This window comes from Lathamus discolor, chromosome Z (assembly GCF_037157495.1).
Source record: "Lathamus discolor isolate bLatDis1 chromosome Z, bLatDis1.hap1, whole genome shotgun sequence".
NCBI lineage: Eukaryota > Metazoa > Chordata > Aves > Psittaciformes > Psittacidae > Lathamus > Lathamus discolor.
Window position 1 is genome coordinate 65432556 of NC_088909.1, and position 26160 is coordinate 65458715.

A 26160-nucleotide genomic window follows, 5' to 3' on the forward strand; every position below is an offset into this window, starting at 1 on the left:
TTGATTTAAATCAGTGATGGCTGCTGAAACCTGGCTTTCTAACAGTATGCTACTATGTGTTTGACAGATCAGATAGAATTACTTCGTCTTTATGGTTTCTCCATTAAACTTAATTCCTATGTTGGCTTCACATAGTTTCCCTGTCTGCCAATCATACAGGTGTTGAAATCTCTCAGGTAAGTAATTTCTCTCAGGAGTAAGTAATTTTTACAGGTGATCATATTTTGCTGTCTCAGGATTGAATCACTGAAGTTGTAGGCAGAGCTCTGAAGAAGACTGATGATTCTCACTAGCTTTTAATTTTCCTGCTGGAATTCTAGAGTTGAGGGAAAAGCTCTAAATTGTGCCTAAAGTCAAAGATATTATGAACTTGTTTAGTAACTGGGAAGATTTAGTTCCCCGTAATTCCTGCAAGGGAAAGTTAGGTAAAGAATAAAAGGGAAATTTATAGAAATAAAAAAATTGAGCCCTCACTATTCAACCTCTCATGTACGCATGGAACACAGTCATTGTAAAGAGGAACAGGTGAAAGGGCTACAGGAAAAGACTAGAGGGATTTTCTGAAAGGTATTGGCTGCATAGTGAGAATTTGGTGAGTCTATCATGAACTTCATCTGAACCCCTATTATGGCAGACAATGCCAGAAATAGAGGCTAACAAGATTGCATATGGCAGCTTTAATTTCTTTTTTGTCCCTTTTGTGTATTCAGATCAAGACTGACTTGTGGCAGTAGAATTGCAAGTATTTTTGTTCTCACTGTTGTGGTGTTTAGGAATATCAGGTGTCTCTAAGCAGACTCGTTGCAGCATTCCCTGCAGAACAGGCCTGACATTTGTTTCTCACAGGGATCTCATAGGAGGTTTTCGTCAGCTAAGAGCTGCTGAGTCCTGTGAGAAAACTGCTTTTGAGAAGACTGATTATTCTGTGTGCTTATTTATTAAACAATGGGAATATAAATTGGCAAATTTCATTCTTTTGACGAGTATTCTTTTGGATCACTTGTAAAAGTCGAGGTGGGGGGGAAAGGTGTTGCATACTGTGGATACTATTATGATGAATCATTTTCCCTTTAAAATAACATAGTGGAAATTGTCACCTTCAAGAAGTACAGAAAGGTGTGTCTCAGCTAAGGGATCACAAGTCCTGCTCTGCTATGGACTTCCTGATGTAAGTCAGGTTTTGCTATATTAAGGACTTAACTCCCTGTGAGATCAAATTAAACCAAACACCTTTGGGAAAAAAAAAAAAACCTCTTTTTCCTAATCCTGAGATTGTTCCATCTTCTTAGTACTAAGGGCTAAGCATTATGGCATGCAGGATTTATGAGGAGAGAAGAATATTTAGGTTGCTGCTCAAATGAAAAGAGATCAATTGTTCTTCATAGCTCACATAGGTGATACTTTGACAAAATTTTGGACACATGCTGTGCCATATAGTGAAAATGTTTCTGTCACATAAAATATAGGTGAAGTGTGGTATTTTTCTCTGCACCTCAATATATTAGTCCACCAGAAGGTACAAAGACAAATTAAAAGGTTGCTATGGAAAAGACTATCTTACTAACTACAAATGAGATTAGTTTAATGGCCCAGATACAAAATATCTTTTCAAAAAACCAAATTCTTAGCTAAATAAGAGGGCTATTTGTCCCCCAAGTTAGTGAGAAGGAAGGTTTGCTATGTAATGTTTCTAATAGAAAAACTCAAATTACTTTATTTGAAAGGATACCCAACCAAAGACAGGAGTATTCTTCTCACGGGATGCAGGTTAGTAGCTGACTGCAGGACTCCTAAAATGTAGTTCTGGTGTAGTTGCTGTAACAAGATTTTTACCTGCAAATGTGAGACTACCCCAGTGAAGGAGCTCGTGGCTTGAGTTCTCAAGAAATATATATACCTCAGGTTATGCCCTTCACTCTTTTTTCTCCACCATTACCTCTCTTAGCTACTAAAAGCAGTTTCGTACCTTTGGCTCTCACTGAACACTTTTGTGTATTTCATACTGAAATGTCTCTGTTTCTCACCCAAGCCAAACAGCTGTTAAAAACATCCTGGATATATGTTGTATGTTGACTACATCCTTTCTACATAATTTCATATTTGGTTCATTCTCAGCTACTACCAGGGACAATGCCTAGTATCTGTGTGTCTCCTGTGGAACAGGATACAGATCTACAAGTAAACCACTTGTCTTCATAGCATCTCAATTTCTAGATGATTGTACTAATTAAAGTACTCACCTGGCAGGGGGGACACCATGATCTAGTAGGTAGTTTTCCAAAGAGGAGTTTCATCCACTGTATTTAGGTGTGCTGACCCTTGTTATTTCCCCAAATGCAGAAAAGTCAACTGCATAGTTTTTGGTGGTGGGTGCCTGCATTTGCACTCTCCCCTGAAAAGTCGTAGTATAAGAGGTAATGGCTTTAAACTTAAAGAGGGTAGATTTAGATTAGATATAAGGAAGAAATTCCTTACTGTGAAAGAAGTGAGACACCAGAACAGGTTGCCCAGAGAAGCTGCTGCTGCCTCACCCCTGGAAGTTTTCAAGGTCAGGTTGGACAGGACCTTAAGCAATCTGGTCTAATGGGAGGGTACTCCCTGCCCATGGAAGGAACTACATGATCTTAAGGTCCTTTCCAACCCAAACCTTTCTATGATTCTATGATTTGATGAAAGCAGGGCAGATCTAACAGGGAAGTCTAAGGGAATGCAGTTTCAGAATTACCTTTTTATTTTTTGTGTATTGTACTCATCTAGCATGGCAGATTTGTCTTCACATTTTTTGTTTTTTGCAGAGTTCAAACTCTGTGCATTCTCTCACCTAATAAATTCTGAGAAAGTACTTAAGTAGCTACTAGGTCACTGACAAAGTTCAACAAATTTTCAGTTGGCTGCCCATCACTGCTGTGCAACTGTGCATCCCCCTCTTTCCTTCCCCATCTAGAAAATTTGACTTGTTCTTAGCTAATACACAAATGTGTTGCTATTGCATTTTTTTGGCAAATGAACTATTGCTATGAAACTCCCTAGTCTTGATTTAAAATTGTCTAATTTGAACTTTGGTTGTATTTCACAGTTTTGACCATAATGCACATAATTTTTTAAACTGACATATGGTCTTCTGGTGTTAAAATCCACAGGATCTTTTATACAACAACATACTGGTTGAGAATACCCAGAAATCAGGGAAGTTACACTGGTTATAAATTAATTAAAGAAAGTAATACCCCTGGAATATGAAAAGTCTCTCTGCAATGTTTGTTAGTTAAATTAAAGCTGTTTTCTGACATGTGAGTTCTGATTATCCTAGCCAGAAAGAAAGTCCATATGTCTTGAAACTCATTAACTTCATGATTTTACCCAGTGATCTCTTTTAATCCAAGATCATGATTTTTTTACATTAAATTCATAAACAATTCTAGTAATTCCACAAGCTGGCCCTATCCATTTTCCCCTGACCTCCCTACTGGATGCAAGCCTATGTTTTTTCAGTCATGATACATGAGATGACAAAGTGTGAATGTCTGGTTTTGTTTATATAAGCATATTATAAAAAATGCATGTAAGATGGTGATAATAATTTCTGGTTTGTACCTCTTATTGTGAAGTTGGCAAAATCATCTGTTACCAAGTGTTTTGTTAGGTGTCCAAATAAAATAAACTTGTAGTTGTCAAAATTGCCTCAGTTTTTAATGTTGGTATCTGTGTTACTTTTCTTAAAATATTCGTAAATTAATTGGTGGCTGGAAACAGAATAAGTGGAACTGTTTTTGTTATTTTAAAAAATCTTTCTTAATGTACTAATAAAACAATTAGGCTATGCAAATAAAACATAGAGGCTTCCAGAATAATTAAAAAACCCGGTTTAGCTTCTTTGCCTCAACCGAGTAAAAGAACCGCTTCTGAAACTACTTGTGCTACAATGACTAAAAGAAGGAAGAGAAAGCAAGCGGGAAATTAATGCACACATATGTGTATTTTAATGAACAATATTGTTCAGACAATGTTATTTCTTTAGCTATGTCCTCAGCACCAGACACCCACCCCCATGCCCCCTTTCTCCTAGACTGATTTATTATCAGAGCAACCCTAAGTATAGTCTCATGAGGAATTCTGGCCAAATTATAGTCTATCCAGACCCCTGAATGAACTTGAGAGCTACCTGGAATCCTGACATGGCATTATGCTGTAGCTCACTTGGCATGTTGCTTGAGCTGGATTAGTGCACTGATTTTCAGGAGAAAATCTAAAAGCTGACATCTGGCCATGTCTTTGGTTTAGAACACTTTCACTACAGTGTGTCTGAGCAACCCCTAATCTCCTCAGTTTTGCCAAACAATTTTTGGTCAGAAGCTGAGCCCTGGGAACTTTCTCAGTATAACTCATCCTTGGCTGAAAATCTATAAAATTTTTCATCTTCAGCCCCCACACCCCACTGCAAATATTTCTTTAACATTATATTATACCATTTTCTCCTTGTTGAACTGAAACTTGGGCCTAATCAGTGACTGGTCAGGGATGTGGGTGAAGTCACACTTTTTACAAGACCTCTGTTAAAGAGATGCATCTTCACTTATTTTTTGAATGCTCACAGATTAAAGCTGGGTTTAAATAATCTGTTCAAGAAGAGCCAGGCAGAATAGTGAGAGAAATTCAGAAGGAAATCAAAAGTAAAAGAGAACCATACACTGACTTCTCAAAGACATTTAAGAAGTTGATACTTACTGAAATATATGAGTTTTAGCGTGTATTTTAGATTGGGGTCCTCAGGAACAGCTACAGCAGTGTAAGTAGGAAAACAGAAGTGTCATTATGATGTAGTTTTAAGCTTCCCAGAAGGAGGATCAAATTGTAGTTAAGGATTGGCTTGGGAGACGGATATTTATTCCCAGCTCTGCCTCAAATTTATGTAATCTAAAATTTCCTGTGGGGGACAAATTTTTGTCAGTGAATACTCACCATTTCAGGCACCCAGAAGATTCATTTAAATGCTGGCCTTTGCCTGTCAATTTCCTTATGTGTTAAAAGGAGTTGATGGATGCTGCAGAAATGCAAAGCCGCTATTTATTCTGACTGAATCTCAGATTTAATCAAAATGTAGGTGTTTGAACTCTGAAAATAGGGCTAGCCAAGGTTTATTTTTCTTTCAAGATTTATTTTTTCATCCTCTTCGTCAATCAGTGGGTTACCACACCTCTGTTTTCTTCAGACCTGACTTCTTGTAAGGCAGTGGATTTCAGATGCTCAGGCCGCAGTTTCACATAGCAGGGGCTCTGAACAGTCTAATAAACACTTAAGCTTGTTCACTCTACATGCACAACCGTAAAGTGGCCCTGAAAATTTTAAAATTTTATTTCTTCACCTGTACAGAAGTTTTGCCTTTGAGAAGTAAAATATATTTTTTTCTGGATGGATCAGACTTATTGCACAGATGTAGCTGAATGCACAACATATAAAACTAGGCCTGGCATTTGCCATAAATGGGAGATGCAAATCTGACACTGTTTTTGAACTCACTGTGACACCTAGTGCAACTGACGGTGTCTCATCTTCAGTCCTGAGTCTTTATACAGAGCGTATGAAGAAACTACCCACATTCCAGGGCAGTCAAGATCAGGCAAGTCAGAATGAGATGGAAGCCTGGTGTAAAGCAAGAGTAGTGAGTTGTAATCCACCTGGGTCTTGCCTCAGTTTTTTGCATAGACAAGTTGTACTATGAAGAAAAAAAAAAAAAAACCAAACCAAATCCTGGGCTTTGTGAAGAATGTGACTTTATTATCTCCTGATAGGTTCTGCTTTCCATAGAGTACCAGTAACAGATGTGTTAGCTAGCCTATAACCCCTTGCAACCAGAATTTTTTGCCACTGTTGTATCTATCTGTTAGAGTACTAAGCAGTCCTGTACAGCCAAAAAGAATATATAGATGCAGAAAAAATAAACCAGGAAAAAAAAAAGAAGAAAAAAAAAAAGGCATGATTTCTTCTTTCTTCCTGCTTTAAAGTTTATTCTGTAAGCAAGGCACTGCAGTACCTTCTTGTCAGTGAAAAATCAAGTAATTGGTTGTCATCAGAAATTTGCTGACATGTCTGTAAATAGCAGGCATGATACCCCCAATGTCTTTGTCACAGATGTATTCTCCCCAAAATCCCTTCCCTGGAACACAATACAGTTTGTTCTAATCCTCAGCTGGGAAATTCAGGCTCTGAAGTGGGAGAGCACCTCTTTGGAGTCTCCGCTAGTGTCTTGATGTTACTTTGTAGTCTGCAGCTCTGAAAACAAAATCTGCATTACTTCTCATTAATTTTCGCTCCCACTAGTTCTTACTAGTAGAATTAATGACAAGTTTTGGAGACAGCAAGGTTTGTTCTGTTACTTTGGTTGAACAGGTATTTTTGTATACTGAAGCAGTCTGAAAGAGTATCTAGGTGTCCTGGGTTCAGCCGTAGCAGTCATTTTTCTCCTTCTTAGTAGCTAGTGCTATGTTTTCATTTTTTGGCCTGGGAACAATGTTGATAAGGATGATGTTTTTAGCCAAAGGGGTATTCCATACCACAGCACTTTATGCCCAGGATATAACGGGGAGTTACCTGGAAGGGTTAGGGGGCTGCAGGGTTGGATGAGCTATCAGTCGGTGCTCGGCTGGGGGGAGTGGGGCGAGTTACTGGTCGGCTGGTGTTGAGGTGTTGTATTCTCTTCCCTTGTTATTTCCCTTGTCATTATTATTATTGGTGGTAACAGTAGTGGTTTGTGTTATACCTTAGTTACTAAACTGTTCTTATCTCAACCCGTGGGAGTTGCATTCTTTTCAATTCTCCTCTCTGTCCCTTCAGGAGCAGGGGGAGGGCAAGAAGGGGGGGAGTGAGTGAACGAGGTTTGTGGTTGGGTTTAAACCACGACACTTAGAAACTGCATCTGTTGTGTGTCGTGTTTGTTTCCCCACCCCAAGTACTTCAGGCTTGTTAGCCAGCTGGTAGAGACACACAGTTCCAGTTTCCACTGAGGAAGTCTCCTGAGACAGATCCTGAGACGCCTTCTGCGATGGGAAACTGTGTGAAAACTCACTTCTTTGTAAATCATAGGTTAGCCTTCTGAAGGACACCTTACACAGCTGGTTAGTTAGCTCATCTTGCACAGCTGATAATTGTCTGTGGAGGCCAGGTTGGATGAAGCCTTGGGTGGGATGGTTTAGTGTGACGTGTCCCTACCTATGGCAGGGGGGTTGGAACTAGATGATCTTGAGGTCCTTTCCAACCCTAACTATTCTATGATTCTATGATTATTTCATATCAACAAAATGTGGACAAGAATGTTAAACAGGAAGCCATTATGATTTTTTTACATCTATAGGTTGTTATCATTTTTGCAGCCCTTATTTAAATGCTATCCATAATACTGTCCATAGAACCAAAATAACAAGAGAGCAAAAAAGATCTTCCTGCAGGTGTCAAGAAATTCACTATATTTTTTCATCATATCTTGTAATTTCGATGATTAACTTTCTACACGTTTCTGAAGGAAGTGAAATAAAGGTGTGGGCAATGAAATTTGCTGCAGTTTGCTAAATTTCTATTTTGTACATTAGTTGGAATTTATTTTCTAATTACATTTAAAACATATTTGTCTTCTTTGTTGTGACTAACACAGAAAAAGAAAATAAACTCAATTATAAAGAAAACTGAGCTTTAATATCATACATACTGTGGAATATTTAATTGCTCAAGTAATCCAAGTTCGGAACTTGTAACTTAGATCTTTATTTTCCTTCAAAATTTAGTCTAAATAAGCAAGCATTAGGTTGTCTGAAGTATTCACTATTCTTGTTTCCAGATAAGTAATTGTCATATGTAATTCTGTTTCCTTTTACGTGAAATGTGTATGCTTAACCATGTTAAGGAGTGTTTTAGGACATTTTCAAGATGAATACAAACTTTTCATGCTTACATTTGTCACTGATTAGTAAGTTATGGAGGCTTATGTTGTGAATGAGAAAATTAGGCATGTCTGTATAGGATCAGATAGTACTGACATCTGTAACTAATGATAAAATACCCTGGCAACAATTATTCTTGCAGTACAATATCCATAACGCTTGATACATTCAACAATACTTAACTAGAAATTCTTGACACAAATTGTCCTAAGAGAAAAAAAAAAGGCAAACCAACTCCAAATCTTCCAAATAATTCCTTCTTACTAATATGCAGGTTTGGGGTGGTGCTTGAGGAAAACAGAGAAAATAATAAAGCTACAGATTTCCTTATCAAAAGGCTGTTTGTAACTTAAAACAAACAAACAAACAAGCAAAAAAGAATATATGAGTTGAGATCTCTTGCCTGAGATCCTGAACCTCTCACTGACAGAAGTGACAGCTGATGTTACTCAAAACTATCAATCATTAAAGTATATGTGAAAGCAGAGATAAGAAAATAACTCCATGTAATACAGGAACTGAAACATCTTTCAGTCTATTCTGTAGTTTTCAGAGGGTATAATTTGCCACTTCAGTTCTAAGCTGGTGTAATTTAAATGGATAGAATCATACTCATAAAAATAGTGATGATTGTATTGTCAATTATTGTATCAGTCTTCTTAAAACTTCTTCAACTGTGAAAGTGATCTTTGAGAAAATTTTTCTTACGTTGTTTGTTTTTAATTTGAAAAGTTGCTTGCCAAAAAAACCCCCAACAAACAAAACCTAATTAAATTACAAAAGTATTTCTGTCTTCTGAGTCCATTTAAAAAATGAGGGTAGACTTTCCATTATTTTCTTTTTTATGCAAAAATATGCCAAGTATGTTAAGTAGTGCTAGTAATTTGGCAGCTGTGTGCTCTTTGATACCCACTGTACCTGAATGATGGGACTGATGTTTGAAATTCAAATTCAAGTTTTAATTTGAATGAAAGTTAATGCATGTCAGCAATACTTATCTTATAAACCTTGGGTGCATCTTTTAAAAATATTCAAGATGCAAAATAGCAGAAAAAATATACTGATGCATTTTTTTAGAAGCTAAAATAGATCACATGCATTTTCATCCTGAAATAGGTGGCAAAACATACAATTAGTTGGTATTCAAGAATAAGATGCACACAGTGGGTTGCCTTGTTTTGATAACATTTTGCATTTATTTTTGTTTCAATTATTGTGCAACTTTTCATGTTCAAAATAAAAAACAAATGACTAAAGAGAGTAAAATTAAACAGACTATTGCAGCAAAAGTGGTCGAATAAGACACTTTAAAATTTCTTTATATCTGTAATAGTGAAGTCTTTGCACCTACATCACAATTGAAACTCAATGGGAGGATATTTTATCAGATGATGGTGGTAGCTCTGCTGTGATAAAAATATTATATTAGAGTATGTGGCCATACAAAATATCTCACCAAATCCCACATCCCAGATTCTGAAGTAAGGATGTCTATGATTTTCATTGCAGACTTGCATACACCATCTATTGTCAGCTCTATCCTTATTGCCAGTCATAGCAGCAACTAAATTATGTGACTGCACTACACCTGGCTGCTTTTCAAAGACAAGATTCCTATTTTCCTTTAACAGCCTTTTAGACTATGCTTTTCTTACAGATAATATTGTCCAGATGTTCCTTTGTGACAACTTCAGCATATTATAATTTATTCTTGTTCTGAGATCATTGAATAATGATCACTGAAAATGAAGTTATGAAAATGCACAGCAGAAGTTCATTAAGAGAATATATGCATATGTAATGCTTTTACACATGTGTTGTAATTTTAGCAGTCTTGCTGATATGTTGTAAGATATTTTTTCTTAAATTTGTTTGATTCTCCAGATTACAGCCATGTATGCCATTTAACCTGCATTGAAAGCCAGCAAAATGATGGGACGATAACAAAAACTGAATTTTAATGGTGCATACAATTTTAAAAGTTTGGAGGCCTTTATATTCTAATGACAGATGTTTTATTTGGTAAGAGATAGCTGTAATTAGCCACAGGATTAACATAAGTATGAACTAAACTACATGTCATCTAAAAGAAGAATGACTCTAAAAGAAGAATGACATCTAATGAGAATGACTCATTATCCACGGGTTTAAATTTCCTTCATGATACCATTAGTAGATAAGAAAGAAAATACTGATCCAGTTGTGTCAGTTCAGGGATAGGATATTTGTTTTCATTGCTGGTTATTTAATTGCTGCTACTGGAAGTGTGGAAGTTGAAAGTTAGAGAAAGGATAGAAAAGTTTATGTGTAAACTAATAGTGATTGCTTGGTATTAATGACTGTACGGCGCTATTTAAAATTACAGATTGCAAAAGTATGCTGATATTAGGTTAATAGACAGCACATATTTCATAAAATTTTACATATTTCAGTATTGATAACATACAGTTAATTTTCATGCTCTTTGCACTTTCTCTGCCAGATTCTGTCTGGAAGAGGATGCCTGAGTGTCCTGCAAATTTATTTCAATATATATTTTTAAAGTATAGCTAGTATTAGTCAACATAAAGACAAAGAAAATTGATATATGCCTATGTAAACTTCATAAGATTTCCTGTCCTTTCTGTCCTAATTTACCTCCATTAGAGAAAGAAGCCACATTGGCTCCTTAAACTGATATAACAAAATCGCAGTCTTCAAACACAGTCTTTTCCTTCCAATAAAAGACAAGTTATCTACCTTATTTCTCTTCTCCTAGCATCTCACAGTGCACTGATATTCTGCAATGAAAGGAGCATTATATTTTTCCTCTTTATAACGAAACAAATATAGTGTTATCTCCCATTTCTGTAGGGACAAGTCAGCACAATCTCTGTTTTGCCAAAAATAAAACCCAGATTCATAATAAAGATAGACAGAAAGAATGTTTTCAGAAGGCACCTACTGAGACAGAAGACTTTATGTTGCTAGCCATATGCACTTGAAGTTGTCACAGGAAGAGAATTCCCCTAGTGATATATCAGAGAAACATGGTGGGATGGCTTCTATGACTGGAGTGTTGGAATGGAAGGTTACAGGCTCTTTAGAAAAGACAGGACTGGCAGATGGGGAGGGGAGCTGCTATTTATGTTAGGGATAGGCTGGATAGTATGAAACTATGTCTGGGGACAGGTGATCTGTTAACAGAGAGTTTGTGGGTCAGGGTTAAAGGGAGAACAGCTACGGGGGACATTACTGTGGGGATCTGTTACAGACTGCCTGATCAAGAGGACTCTGTCAATTAAGCATTCTATACACAGATAGGAACAGCCTCATGCTAGCAGGCCCTTGTTCTCATGGGGGATTTCAACGACCCTGATATCTGTTGGAGGGACGGTACTGCCCAACACAAGCAATCCAGAAGGTTCCTTGATTGTGTGGAAAACAACTTCCTTCAGCAAGTAAAAGAGGAGGCAACAAGGTGCCATGCTTAACCTAGTGCTCACCAAAAGGGAAGAGGCGGTTGGAAATGTAATGAGGCAGGGCAGCCTTTGTTGTGGCGATCATGAGATGGTCAAGTTCGAGAGACTCAGGGCAGTGAGAAGAGCATGCAGCAAGCTCACTGCCCTGGACTTCAAGAGGGCAGACTTTGGCCTCTTCAGGAAGCTACTCAGTAAGGTTCCATAGGATATATGCCTAGAGGGCGGAGGGGGGGCCCAAGACTGTTGGTTGATATTCAAGGATCACCTACTACAAGCTCAGGAATGTTGTGTCCCAACTAGAAAGAAGTGCCGCAGGAGGGTCAGGAGACCTCCCTGAATGGATAAGGAGCTGCTGAGGAAACTTAGAGGGAAAAAAGAGGTTTACAGAAGGTGGAAGCAAGGACAGGAGGCCTGGGAAGAATAGAGGGATGTTGTCAGGGAAGCTAGGGACCAGGTTAGGAAAGCTAAGACCCAGTTAGAATTTAACTTGGCTAGGGATGTGAAGGATAACAAGAAGGTTTTCTATAGATATGTTACAAATAAAAAAAAAAAAAAAATAGGGACAACGTGGGCCCTCTCTGGAGCCTATCAGGAGAACAGGCTACCCTGGATTTGGAGAAGGCTGAGATTCTTAATGACTTCTTTGTCTCAGTCTTCACTGGCAAATGCTCTGACCACACCACCCAAGTCTTGGGAGGCAGATGCAGCAACTGTGAGAACAAAGACCTTGGGCCACTGTAGGAGAGGATCTGGTTCAAGACCATCTTATGAACCTGAACGTACACAAGTCCATGGGACCTGATGAGGGTCCTGAAGGAGCTGGCAAATGAAGTTGCTAAGCCACTGTTCATCATATTTGAAAAATCATGGCGGTCAGGTGAAGTTCCCGACGACTGGAAAGGCTGTCCCACACGACATCCTTGTCTTTAAATTGGAGAGACATCAATTTGATAGATGGACCACTCAGTGGATAAAGAACTGGCTGGATGGCCACACACAAAGAGCTGTGGTCAATTGCTCAATGTCCATCTGGAGACGAGTAATGTGTGGGCAGGTTTGTCATAGCTGTGAGCAGAGGCAAGAGGACATGGACAGAACTTGTGCTCCTTTAATTGAAATAAAGACAGCTTGGGCCTTAACATAACCAGAGCATCTGGAGAGGCATACTAGGGAAGTAAGATTGCTGATGTTATATAGTTAAGATGTTATAAAGTTGTGGTCGGCAAGCAATGTTTAGCAAGTCAACATTGTTAACTTTTGAATGTTAGAATGTTAGCCAATGGAAATGCTGTTGCTAAGCTTGTGATGTAAGTTAGCCTTTGAATGTTAGCCAATGGAATTGCTGTACCCAAGGAAATGGCGCAAGCTGGAAGAATGAGATCAGTATATAACCCAGTGTGTGTGCAATAAACTTTGGTAATTGCTTGATCACATTGATCATTTCCGCATTGTCCGTGACTCCCGCGTCAACAGTAACGAGTGGTGCCCATCAGGGATCTGTGTTGGGACCGGTCTTGTTCAACATGGACATGGACAGTGGGATTGAATGTGTCCTCAGCAAGATTGCCGATGACACCACGCTGTGTGATTTGGTTGAAATGTTGGAGAGAAGGAATGCCATCTACGGTTGTGAGGTGGGCTGATGCCAACCTTATGAAGTTTAACCATGACAATTGCAAGGTCCCACACCTGGGATGGAGCAATCCCAGGCACAGCTGTAGGTTGGGCACAGAAGAGATTTAGAGCAGCCCTGTGGAGAAGGACTTGGGGGTGCTGGTCTATGAGAAAATGAACATGAGCTGGCTTCAGTGCACTTTCAGCCCAGAAAGCCACCTGTATCCTGGGCTGCATCAAAAAGAGCATGACCAGCAGGTCAAGGGAGGTGATCTCTGTCGGAACAAGTCCAGAGGAGGGCCACGAGGGTGATCATGGGTCTGGAGCACCTCCCGTATGAAGACAGGCTGAGAAAGTCGGGTCTGTTTAGCCTGGAGAAGAGAAGGCTGCTTGGAGACCTCCTAGCAGCCTTCCAGTGTCTGAAGGGGGCCTATAGGGATGATGGGGAGGGACCCTTCATTAGGAACTGTAGTGACAGGACAAGGGGTAACAGGTTAAAAGTTAAACAGGGGAAATTTAGATTGGATATAAGGAAGAAATTCTTTACTGTTAGGGTGTTGAGGCACTGGAATCGGTTGCCCAGGGAGGTTGTGAGTGCTCCATCTCTGGCAGTGTTCAAGGCAAGGTTGGATGAAGCCTTGCATGGTATGCTTTAGTGTGAGGTGTCCCTGCCCATGTCAGGGGGGCTGGAACTATATGATATTAAGGTCCTTTCCAACCATAACTATTCTGTAATTCTATGATCCTGCCCCACTACTCTGCTCTTGGGAGACGTCAACTGGAGTATTGTGTGCAGTTCTGGTGTCCTCAACATTAAAAGAACATTGAACTTTTGAAACAAGTCCAGAGTAGGGTCTTGAGGATGATCATGGGACTGGAACACCTCCTGTACAAAGACAGGCTGAGAAAGTTGGGGCTGTTCAGCTTGGAGAAGAGAAGGCTGCTTGGAGACCTCCTAGCAGCCTTCCAGTATCTGAAGGGGGCCTGTTGGGATGCTGGAGAGGGACTCTTATCTAGGGACTGCAGTGACAGGACAAGGAGTAATGGGTTAAAACTTAAACAGGGGAAATTTAGATTGGATATAAGGAAGAAATTCTTTCCTGTTAGGGTGGTGAGGCACTGGAATGGGTTACCCAGGGAAGTGGCAAATGCTCCATCCCTGGTGGTGTTCAAGTCCAGGTTGGATGAAGCCTTGGGTGACATGGTTTAGTGTGAGGTGTCCCTGCCCATGGTAGGTGAGTTGGAACTAGATGATCTTAAGGTCCTTTCCAACCCTAACTATTCTATGATTCTATGAGTCTATGAATCTCAGCTATGCATATTTCTGGTATTAATTTTATATATGATTCTTGGGAAAGGGCATGCATGTCTGTTATGTTATTGTTTCTAAGGTTTTGAAATCAGCTTCCCGTGGCTGAAAATTAGTTGCCAGTGAAATCAACAGAAATATGCTTATAGTCATATATATACATATATATATATAAAAATATATAGTTGATTTTAGCTGATCCCGTGCCTGCAGTTTAGAAGCACTGTTGAATATACAGAATGCAAGCCTGAACCTATTGTATGCTATACTTCATCACGTTTACAGTGCAAAACATAAGACAGATGGACCTACTGTACTGGAGGTGAATGATCAACCAGTATAGAGCAGAGGCAGTTCTACTGCAGAGCATTTCAATAAATTTAAGCAGTAATTTCAAGATAATAAGTTGCAGGAACATTTCAGTTCATGTAATAGTTTAAGAATTATATGATGCTTAAAATAATTTTTAAAGAGGATATAAAAAAACATGCTAATGCTATAAACTATGAGCATGCAAAGAGCTCAGTGAAAAAAAAACACACCCCTAAATAACTGTCTTCCTAAAATATCTGCTTATAATCTGTGTAGCTTTTCTCGACTTTGAATGCATCACACACATTATTTTAATATAAACGTAGTCCTGATGATTTCCTCTCTTTCTGATCCACTCAAGATGCATTAGTTGTGTTTGCTAGGTGAATACAGGAAGATTCCTAGTCTTTTAGTCATATTTTGGCACATGTGAAAGAAATCACTCCAAGCAGTACTGAATTCGCAGCCCCCTCTTTCTCTTTCCAATTCTTAAAATTAAGAGACATTCTAAAACAGGTGAGAAATATAAGATCTGTTGGTATATCTCCTACCATTAAAGAAAATATTTTTGAACTCTAAAAAGATAGGAGAGAAACATAGCCTCCTGTGGTAGAAATACTAATTTGTTTATGAGTTACTTAAAGTCAGGAGCTCTATAAGATATACATATGGCTTTCCATGGTCATATATGTACATATATGTAAAATCACCTTGGACAATATGGAGAGAGGAGAGAAAATGAGTCCATTAGACTCTCAAATTCCTGTCAATGTCTTTGGAGTAGGACCTGAGGAAGATGGAGTGGGCAATTTGTTACCTTAATTTTGAATGATGGTGAAAAGGTATTCGTTGTACCTTCACTATTCTGATAAGGAGAGGTTTAGAAAAAAAATACTCCCTTTCTGGCAGAGGCTTCTGTATGACAGAAATTATTTTTAAATGAGGAGATCTTAACACAACCTCAATAAAAATGGCATTAAAGTTTCAGTAAAGCCAGGAATATGTTCAGATGCAGTGCTGAAGAACCATAAAAATTTATTTGCAGATTACACAGTCTCTGACCAGTGACCTTTTTGAGAGTTATACTTACTCTCTGGGACTAAATTTGCAGCCTACATACTAACCTCTGCATACTGTCTGTGAGACTGCTTGCAAGTAAATCAGACACTTCTTTGATTGGAGATTTCTTGTAACCCGGATAAAACTTTCTCTTCCACATTATATGAATGATTTTTTTAAAAACCTGTGTTTTAAAAACTGTTACAAATGGAGCTAACTTTGAACAAACAAAAATCCAGTATGCCAAGAAGTAATAAAATAGCTGATTCTTCGCTGTAGGCATAAGTTCCTTTTTATTTGTATTATCCATTTTGCATTAAAAAAAAGGGGGGATTTAGGGTTAACTTTCATGTTATTCCATTGTGTCAAACTAGTTTTGCAATTATGTTGTCCTAAGGATTAATATGATTCTTCATGTAGATTCCACATTAGGTTTTGCTGGAAATAAAAGGATTGTTTGTAACCAACTAAAAAAATGTGTCCTCATCACCTCTGTCTTCTACCAAAAATATATAATAGATTTGTTTTAGTGATTTCAACATTCATTCTTTTAACTAGGAGACAATAGATATAGAATAATAATAGCTGAAGAGGGCCTGGATGCTGGAAAGGGACTCTTCGTCAGGGACTCTAGCAATAGGACAAGGGGTGATGGGTTTAAAGTTCAACAGGGAAAGTTCAGGTAGGTATAAGGAAGAAGTTCTTTATTGTGAGGGTGGTGAGGCACTGGAACAGGTTGCCCAAAGTGGCAAATGCTCCATCCCTGGGAGTGTTCAAGGCCAGGCTGGACAGAGCCTTGGGCGACATAGGCTAATGTCCCCTCCCCATGGCAGGGTGTTTGGAACTGAATGATCTTAAGGTCCTTTCCAACCTTAACTATTCTATGATTTTATGATAATAAACATGCTATAAGTACATTTGAAAGAAACTGTCGTGGTTTAAACCCAACCACAAACCTCGTCCACTCACTCCCCCCCTTCTTGCCCTCCCCCTGCTCCTGGAGGGACGGAGAGGAGAATCAAAAAGAATGCAACTCCCACGGGTTGAGATAAGAACAGTTTAGTAACTAAGGTATAACATAGATCACTACTGCTACCACCAATAGTAATAATGATAAAAGAAATAACAAGAGGAAAGAATACAACACCTCAACACCAGCCGACCAATAACTCGCCCCACTCCCCCCAACCGAGCACCGACCGATACCTCCTCCAACCCTGCAGTCCCTCTACCCCTTCCGGGTCCCTCCAAGTTACATCCTGGGCATGACGTGCTGTGGTATGGAATACCTCTTTGGCTAGTTTGGGTCAGGTGTCCTGTCTCTGCTTCCTCCCGGCCTCCCCTCCTCCCCGGCAGAGCATGAGGCTCAGAAAGTCCTTGGCCAGACCAAACATTCGAGCAGCAACTGAAAACATCGGCGTTATCACCACTGTTCCAAGGCCAAAAGATCAAAACACAGCACTGTACTAGCTCCTAAGAAGGAGAAAACTGACTGCTGCTGCTCAAACCAGGACATTATCCACCCCTTATTCCATACTATTCACGTCATGCTCAGATACCACATCTTCAATATGCCATCACTCTTATATATATACATCTACATACACACAGAGAAAAAGATCATTTCTTAGTGCATGGACCTATAAAGCTACTGAGTCCATCTGGTCCATGATGTCAGGCTCCATCTCTTGTTACAGTCTCTCAGAGCAGGAGAGGCTGTGTGCAGTGTTCACACTCGTGAATAACCTGGGCAATAGTGTCCATTGCTAAGTCCACCCCTCGATCATGAGTCTATCTCTATGTTGCATCTCTGCCCTGATGGCCTGAAGTGCCATGGGCCCACCAGGCTCAGAATAATTCACTGTCCCCTTCAGCAGTTTCTGCAGCTTGTTGCTGGGGACTCCATAGAGCTGCCTTCCATCTCCGATGCTTCCAAAGCACTGGAGGGGCCCAGTGGACCAGATACTCGCTCATACTGTCCCACACACTCTGCCACTCATGGCTGTCCAGCCTTGGGGAATATCTCTTGTTCCTCCCATATTGTGGTCTAACCCTATACAAGAAGCAAACCTGACTCTGCTTAACTTCTGAGATCAGACAAAATGGCCGTGGACAGAACACACTCTGTGTGTGTGCCACCATGCTGATCCCCATCACAATCAGCAGGCAGGTCCCAAGGGTACCCACAGGCCATTCAAACCCTTCAGAACTCTCAAACGATGCTGCTGTACTTGTCCCTGGGGCTGGTGCAGCTGCTGTGCTTGCCGGCTCTCCCACCACCAGCGTCTCTTTCCCTGGGTGCAGCTCTTCCTCCTCTGCCGTGCTGGGAAACGCTGCCTGGGCTCCTGCATCCTCCTGCGGCTCGGCGGGCGGCTGCCGGGGGACGCTCTCGGCCGCCACGAGGCTCGGCTCCTCCGCTGGGCTCGGCTCCTCCGCGGGGCTCGGCTCCTTCGCCGCCTCCTCCCGCTGCTCAGCAGTCGCCTTCCTCCCGGCCTCGGGCCCCGCTCCCGCCGCCGCCTGGTCCCCGGGGCCGCTCTCCCGGGCCGCTTCGGCCGCCGGCGGCTCCCGGGGCCGCTCCCCCTCGGCTCCCCGCAGCTTCACAAAGACGGAGGCGAGGACAAGGGCCAGGGCGCTGAAGAGCAGCGGGACGGCCCGGTACAAGTCCACGGCCACATCCATCTCTCCCTGCTGCTGGAGCCCAACCGTATTACAAGCCATTGCCATAAAGTACAGTGAAACAAAAACCTTAGCCCAAGCCCCACACTTGATAAACACGAACACAGGGAATACCGGCTCTATGTAATGTACTACATTCTGAAGCGCTGAGAGCAAGAGAAACAACTTTGAGAGCCAATAAATCAGCACTGTGAAGACTATTAATCTGATCATCTCCGTCATTATCTCAACCCTTCGTGCCCCACGTTGGGCGCCAAAAAAAAAACTGTCGTGGTTTAAACCCAACCACAAACCTCGTCCACTCACTCCCCCCCTTCTTGCCCTCCCCCTGCTCCTGGAGGGACGGAGAGGAGAATCAAAAAGAATGCAACTCCCACGGGTTGAGATAAGAACAGTTTAGTAACTAAGGTATAACATAGATCACTACTGCTACCACCAATAATAATAATGATAAAAGAAATAACAAAAGGAAAGAATACAACACCTTAACACCAGCCGACCAATAACTCGCCCCACTCCCCCCAACCGAGCACCGACCGATACCTCCTCCAACCCTGCAGTCCCTCTACCCCTTCCGGGTCCCTCCAAGTTACATCCTGGGCATGACGTGCTGTGGTATGGAATACCTCTTTGGCTAGTTTGGGTCAGGTGTCCTGTCTCTGCTTCCTCCCGGCCTCCCCTCCTCCCCGGCAGAGCATGAGGCTCAGAAAGTCCTTGGCCAGACCAAACATTCGAGCAGCAACTGAAAACATCGGCGTTATCACCACTGTTCCAAGGCCAAAAGATCAAAACACAGCACTGTACTAGCTCCTAAGAAGGAGAAAACTGACTGCTGCTGCTCAAACCAGGACAGAAACCTAAAGTTTTCTGTAGCTGGAAATTCTGAAGATTGGCAGGAGATAAAATTGTGACTAAATATCCTCTTACAACCTGATTCATTTATCATTATAAAAGGGAAATTATGTTAAAGTTTGTCAGTTGTAAAGATAATTTCCATACAAACTGCTTAGTTTCTGGTTTTATCTGAAAACATTCAAGGCATTAATTTTGTTCCAGAATTTCTTATAGGTTTAGTTTGCCTCTCCATCTTCCTCTCTATCACTGCAAATATGAGAATGCTACCTCTGCAAACTTGTGAAGTTCTGCTTGGTTTAAGTTCTTGGATGAAGATGGCAAAATGGAATAAGGATGTAGAGACTTACATGAGCACTTTTACTTAGATTACTAAAATACTGCAGGAACAGGAATGAAAAAAAAAAGATAATTTATCTGAAGAGATGAAGAAATTAATTTTTTTCTTGCCTAGTGTCCGAAAATATTTCTACTATTTTAAGAATCTGTTTATTTTATGTTGAAGTAAAGCAAAACTTAGTAAGATGTGCATGTGTCTAATTAAATAAGGCTATGCAGGGTAAGAACTGAAGGGCTTTATTTAATAAGAAAGAAAAAAGTGGTAGAAAATGTCACCTTTATTTTATGCATTATTAAAACAAAGCACAATGACACAGTCTTGCTTATTCTGATTCAGGCCTCCTTCTTAATGGTACGTGTCAGGAATTTCATGGTAGTCTGCTCAAACAAAAGGTGTCTAAGAACTATAAGGGAGATTAAAATTTGTGGCATGTTATAGTGCCATGTTATAGTGCTTTACTTCTGCAAGTAAGATGACCTACTTTAACTGAAATCATAAGCATTCATTGCAGATGGCGTTGAAGCACTTCATTAGAATCAAATTATTATTAAATGGGTACTGACTAAGCAAGATGGAACTTCAGATATAAGTAATGTAAGGAAAATTTTCACTATTGTTAGATACTGTTCTTAGTTCATTCAAAATCATCAGAAAATACTACCCAGTGGCTTCCAGGACTTGAAGCATTTGTTCCATCTTTCAGGAAGCAAGAGTTTTCCTTGAACAGATGAGCTACTAATTCATGATTCCAAAGTGAAGCTGCATGGTCCTGGTTGATATGGTCTTTTCCTGGTTTATGTCTTTATGTCATATCCAGTGCTAGGGCAACAAATCTACCTGCTCTGTTTCAGTGATGATAAGTTTCTACTTCATTGGGTGGCATAACCAGTTAATATTCTATGTTGTGTCCTTTAAGTCTGGAAAACCAATGAAAAAATTCTCTTCATGGTGAGCAAGATATAAATATTAATACTGTAAATCAGGGAATCCAGCTTGCACCGTTGACTGTATATAAACTGGTTAGCCAAAGGGAATATGTTTGTAATATTTCCATAGATATTAGTCACCTGAGATGAAATTTTTTTTTAGTGTTTACACAACAGCAGGATAGCTTGCTCTTACATAAAGCCTAGATCCTAACCACGGGTTATGAGCAGGAGTAATGTTTAAGGTCACAAATTGCCCAAGGAATATGTGAGTGCTCTGTCCCTGGCGGTGTTCAAGGTCAGGTTGGAGAGAGCCTTGCATGACATGGTTTAGTGTGAGATGTCCCTGCCCATGTCAGGGGGGTTAGAACTTGATGATCTTAAGGTCCTTTCCAACCCTAACTATTCTATGATTTTATAAAATTGAAATACTCATTCCTTTATTTTCCTCCTCTTCCTATCCCTCCTCAGGAAAAGCACCCAGTCAGGTACCAGTTTTAGTGTAAGTTATGCTTTCTTTTTTTGTGTGTCAGTTGCATCAGTTTGGTGAGGAGAGAGTATATGACTTGGTTTCAGACAGCACCTACTGCTGTTCCCTTGCCATTTGCAGATGGAGCCAGATAACTGACACAGCCCTACTATAATCTAGGGAAAGGTAGCATCTCTTGTGTTAACCTTTGTTAGCTAGTGGTTTAGACATTCTGAAGAGTAAAGGTGCTTTTGTTAAGCAAACATTAGAAGATGATTTACCACAATGATTGATTTAAACAATAGGACATGCTGTAACTTAGTGACTTGTGAACGATCTGACTGAATATACTGTGCATCAGGATCTGTCTCTAATAATGACTTTATAAACAGCTAAAGTCTATGCCAACATCAATTTATAGTTTTGACACACACTAAATCATAGATTATTATTTCTCTGTTTCTTCTATAAAAAAGAAAAAGTGTTTGTATATTTTCCTACCATCTTAGTTTTGGGGCAGTTTTGAATTATCTTGAATATCTTAGACTAGATGCATACTACATGTCCTTTTTCTCCAAACAGTTTTAGGCAGGATTAAAAGCAATCTTCTGACTTTGAAGCTTTATCAGATTCTCGCAAAAAAAACCCCATATTTTTTTATAGTGCAAATTCTGGGTCCTCATTAGGATTGTGAGTTTGCCGTGGTCTTTATCCCCATGACATAAGCTGAGACTTAGCTTCAGATGATTTTGTATAAAAAGCCGCATTACCTACTTTTTAGATTGTCTTCTACTGAACATGACACTTGAGTTTACATATTTGACCCAGTTTTAGTGTTGTTTTTTGTTTATTTTGTGTCTTTAAACAGCAGTTGTTTAGTCTTAAACTGAAGTACAAATCTGGCCAACAGCACAAACTACAGTCCTGATTCCCTTTTTCCTTTTGTAACAAAAATTTATTATTGTTTAGTGTATCTGAGCATTTTGACTAGGACTTCTTTCTGTCCTAGTCCCCACCCTGCCTCAGCCAGTGGCTTATTTCATATCACTGTACTGTCAACATGGTTATTTCATACTTGAATATTTATATGAGTGCTTAAGGATGAAGTGTGCTATTTGATTTTGATGAAATGAAACACAATAAATGACATTTTTCAAGGTGTCCAATTGGATTATCGCAAGTAATCTTTATGGCTTCGGACTTCTGCATTCCTTTTCCATTGGCCTTCCTCATCATTTTTGTGGTTGCTACCTTCTCTAAATCTCTTCCCTCTGTGCTCAGGGTGTTGCAAACTTTCTGCTTTGATCTAAGCATATTGCTGTCATATCATAAGAATATCTTTTGAACTATAAGTTAAGGAAATGAAGAACTGTGTTGTTTGACAAATGTTTATTCTTAGCATTACATGATTAGTTTTCAAGGAGTGTCTTTATCATTCCTACTTTCAGGAGAAGCTAAAAAATCATCCTGACATTTTTTACATATATTCTGGTTAAAAAATCTCCAAACAAAACAAACAAAAAAAAAAAAAAAAAAGAAAGAAAAAAAGAAAGAAAAAGAAAGAAAAAAAGCCAAACAAACAAAAAAACCCCCAAGAAACCCAACAAACAAAAAAACCCTGAAATTGACTGTGCTAAGGAAAATTAAATATATTTAGAGTCATTTCTGTATAACTGTACTATACTGAACAAATAAAAGTGGTTCCATTTTGTATCTAATGCCACAACTCAATTGTATTATTCCTCCTTTACTATTTTACTCTTGCTTTCCCATAGTTGAATTGACATTTTGACCCAGGCAGCCACAGAAGACTGAGCTGAACTCTCCCAGGCTGTCACTCATAATCTCTGTATAACATCATCTCAGAAGAGAGAAATATAAATTTAACCCAGTGAGGAAGGTCATCCCTTACTACCTACTAGTACAGTTTACAGTCACTAATAACTCATATGAAACTTTGAAATGATAGAGATTTATGGAAAGTCATTGCACTGCATCTGGTCTTGCCTGCAAATGATGGGGCTTCTATGGCTGGGCTACAGAACTATGGACAGGGATAGAGAAATTGACGTCATCTACCTGGACTTGTGCAAAGTGTTCAGCACTGTCCCACACGTCATCCTTGTCTCTAAATTGGAGAGACATCAATTTGATAGGTGGACCACTCGGTGGCTAAAGAACTGGCTGGATGGCTATGTGCAAAAAGTTGTGCTCAGTTCCTTAATGTCGAGCCGGAGATTGGTGATGAGTGGTGTTCCTCAGGGATTGGTGTTGGGACTGGCCTTGTTTAACATCTTTGTTGGTGACATGGACAGTGGGACTGAGTCAACCCTCAGCAAGTTTGCCGATGACACCAAGATGTGTGGTTCTGTTGATATGCTGGAGGGAAGGAATACCATCCAGAGGGACCTTAACATGCTTGTGAGGTGGGCTGATGCCAACCTTACGAAGTTTAATCATGCCAAGTGCAAGGCCCTACACCTGGGTCAGAGCAGTCCCAGGCACAGCTACAGGTTGGGCAGAGCAGACCTGCAGAGAAGGACTTGTGGGTGTTGATTGCTGAGAAAATGAACATGAGCCAGCTTCAGTGTGCACTCGCAGCCCAGAGAGCCAACCGTATCCTGGGCTGCATCAAAAGGAGCGTGACCAGCAGGTCGAAGGAGGTGATCCTGCCCCTCTGCTCTGCTCTTGTGAGACCTCACCTGGAGTATTGTGTGCAGTTCTGGTGTCCTCAACATAAAAAGGACATGGAACTGTTGGAACAAGTCCAGAGGAGGGCCATGGAGATGATCAGAGGTCTGGAGCACCTCCCATATGAAGACAGGCCTGAGAAAGTCGGGGCTGTTCTGCTTGGAGAAGTGAATGTTGCTTGGAGACCTCCTAGCAGCCTTCCAGTATCTGAAGGGGGCCTATAGGGATGCTGGGGAGGGACCCTTCATCAGGGACTGTAGTGACAGCACAAGGGGTAACAGGTTAAAACTTAGACAGGGGAAGTTTAGATTGGATATAAGGAAGAAATTCTTTCCTGTTAGGGTGGTGAAGCACTGGAATGGGCTGCCCACGGAGGCTGTGAATGCTCCATCCATGGTGGTGTTCAGCTTGGAGAGAGCCTTGGGTGACATGGTTTAGTGTGAGGTGTCCCTGCCCATGGCAGAGGGGTTGGAAGTAGATGATGTTAAGGTCCTTTGTAACCCTAACTATTCTATGATTCTGTGATTCTACTTAAGGATTGTAATATATGAGACAAGAAATGGTTTTAGAGGGTTATTACCCTATATAAAAAATTGAAGATTTTCTAGTTCATATTCAGTATGGAAATTAGTGATTTCCATTTACTTTAACATGATTTGTGTCTAATTTGTTGGTCAGTAAACCCTAAATAAATGTCTGCATACCGAGAGTTTAAATCATATTATATCGTTTACATAACAATTTGGTACTTCATCTGGCTTGCTAATACTCAAGATGACAGAAACACCACAACGATTACTTTTAATTCACATTACTCATTTAGGGAAGACTCACCATTTGACCAAATAATCTTACCTCTGTTGATTCTAAAGCATATGGGATGAGTTCAACCCATTATACCTTAGGGTTCTAAGCAATGATAAACACTTCTAGGTGAATGAAAAAATTGTAAGTTCTGTAGCTATCGCACTTGTCCATGCGTGTTTTGATATATGCAAAAACTTCAGAATAGATTTTTCCTCTAATTAATGAACTTGGGGGATAGGGTCCAAAGCTGTAACACCTGCATATTCATAAGCAAGATGATGGGTAAGCATAGCTACCAGCGTAGTGAAGAATGCTTCCCAACCTTTTCCAAAGGAAAGAACCCTTAGTCCAGGCACCTCAGGTGCATGTAGACCAATGAACATGGTATGGGCAACAAACAGAAAGAAGTGGAGCTTTGTGCCACACCCATCTACAAGATGGGCCCAAAAGAGGACTCAGGAAACTATAGGTCCTTTACCCTTATTTCAATGCCTGAGAAAGTAATGGAATAAGTTCTCCTATATACTATTACAAACCAAACAGAGCAGTGATTGGGAAAAGCCAGTATAGGTTTTCCAAAGGCAAGTAATGACTGACTAACTTGATCATCTTCTACAATAAAACATCTTCTGTCAACATTGGGAGAGCAGTGGATGTCATTTGCCTTGACTTCAGCAAAGCATTTGGCGTTGTTTCCCACAGCCTTCTCCTGGACAAACTGGCAAGATACAGATCGAATGGGTGCTCTGTGCTATGGGTAGGAAATTGGTCCACAGGCTGCTCTTGGAGGGTGGTGATCAAATGAACTAGATACCAGGATTGAAAGTACCCTCACCAAGTTTTTTAACGTTAAACTGTGTGGTTAGGTGGACACATCAGAAAGGAGAGGTATTTTACAGAGGGACATGAACAAGCTGTAAGATCAGGATAGGAAGAACAGCATGAAGTTTAACAAAGACAAGTGCAAAGTCCTCCACCGGGGACAACATAACCAAAGAACCACGTACCAGCTAAGGATCTATGTGGCTAAGAAGTAGCTTTGCTGAAAAAGCCCTGGTGGTCCTGGTGAACAGCAAGCAGAATATGAGCCAGTGGTGCACCACTGCAGCAATGAAGGCAAATAAGATCCTGGGCTGCATCTGCAGAAGCATTATTAGCACAGGTATAAAATTATCATCCTGATCTATTCAGCGCTTGTCATGATGCATCCAGAGTATGGTGTCCAGTTCTGATCCCCGCGGTTCTGGAGGCAGACTGGACAGGGACAAAAGGACAGCCACAAAGATGATCACAGACTGGAGTGAATTCTCTACAAAGAAAGACTAAAGGAGTTAGGTCTTTTTTTCCATGCAGAATAGAAGGCTTAGGGCAGATCACAGTATTCCAGTACTTGAAGGGCATCTACAGAAAGGATAGAGGCTCTCTTTTCATAAGGACCCACATGGAAAAGACAAGGAGAAGAGGGTACAGACTGCATTGGGAGAAAATTAGTCTTGATATAAGAAACAATCTTAGTGAGAACCATCAGTCACTGGAACAACATCCCCAGGGACATGCTGGAGTTGCCACCACTGAAGATTTTCAATATGCAATTGGACAGGGCACTAGATAATCTCATTTAGGCTCCCTTTCCCATGGGAGGTTGAACAAGATGATCTTTCAAGATCCTTTACAAACTGGACTATTCTTTGATTCTATGGTTCCATGACTTTG

At 40.3% G+C, this 26160-nt stretch overlaps 1 non-coding gene across 1 annotated transcript; it reads left to right on the forward strand.

Annotated features, from left to right (window-relative positions):
* The first annotated feature begins 2232 nt into the window (after positions 1 to 2232).
* LOC136006101 (U1 spliceosomal RNA) lies at positions 2233 to 2393 on the forward strand. The gene has a single exon (XR_010608966.1). It is a non-coding gene; the product is annotated as a U1 spliceosomal RNA (small nuclear RNA).
* The last annotated feature ends 23767 nt before the right edge of the window (positions 2394 to 26160 follow it).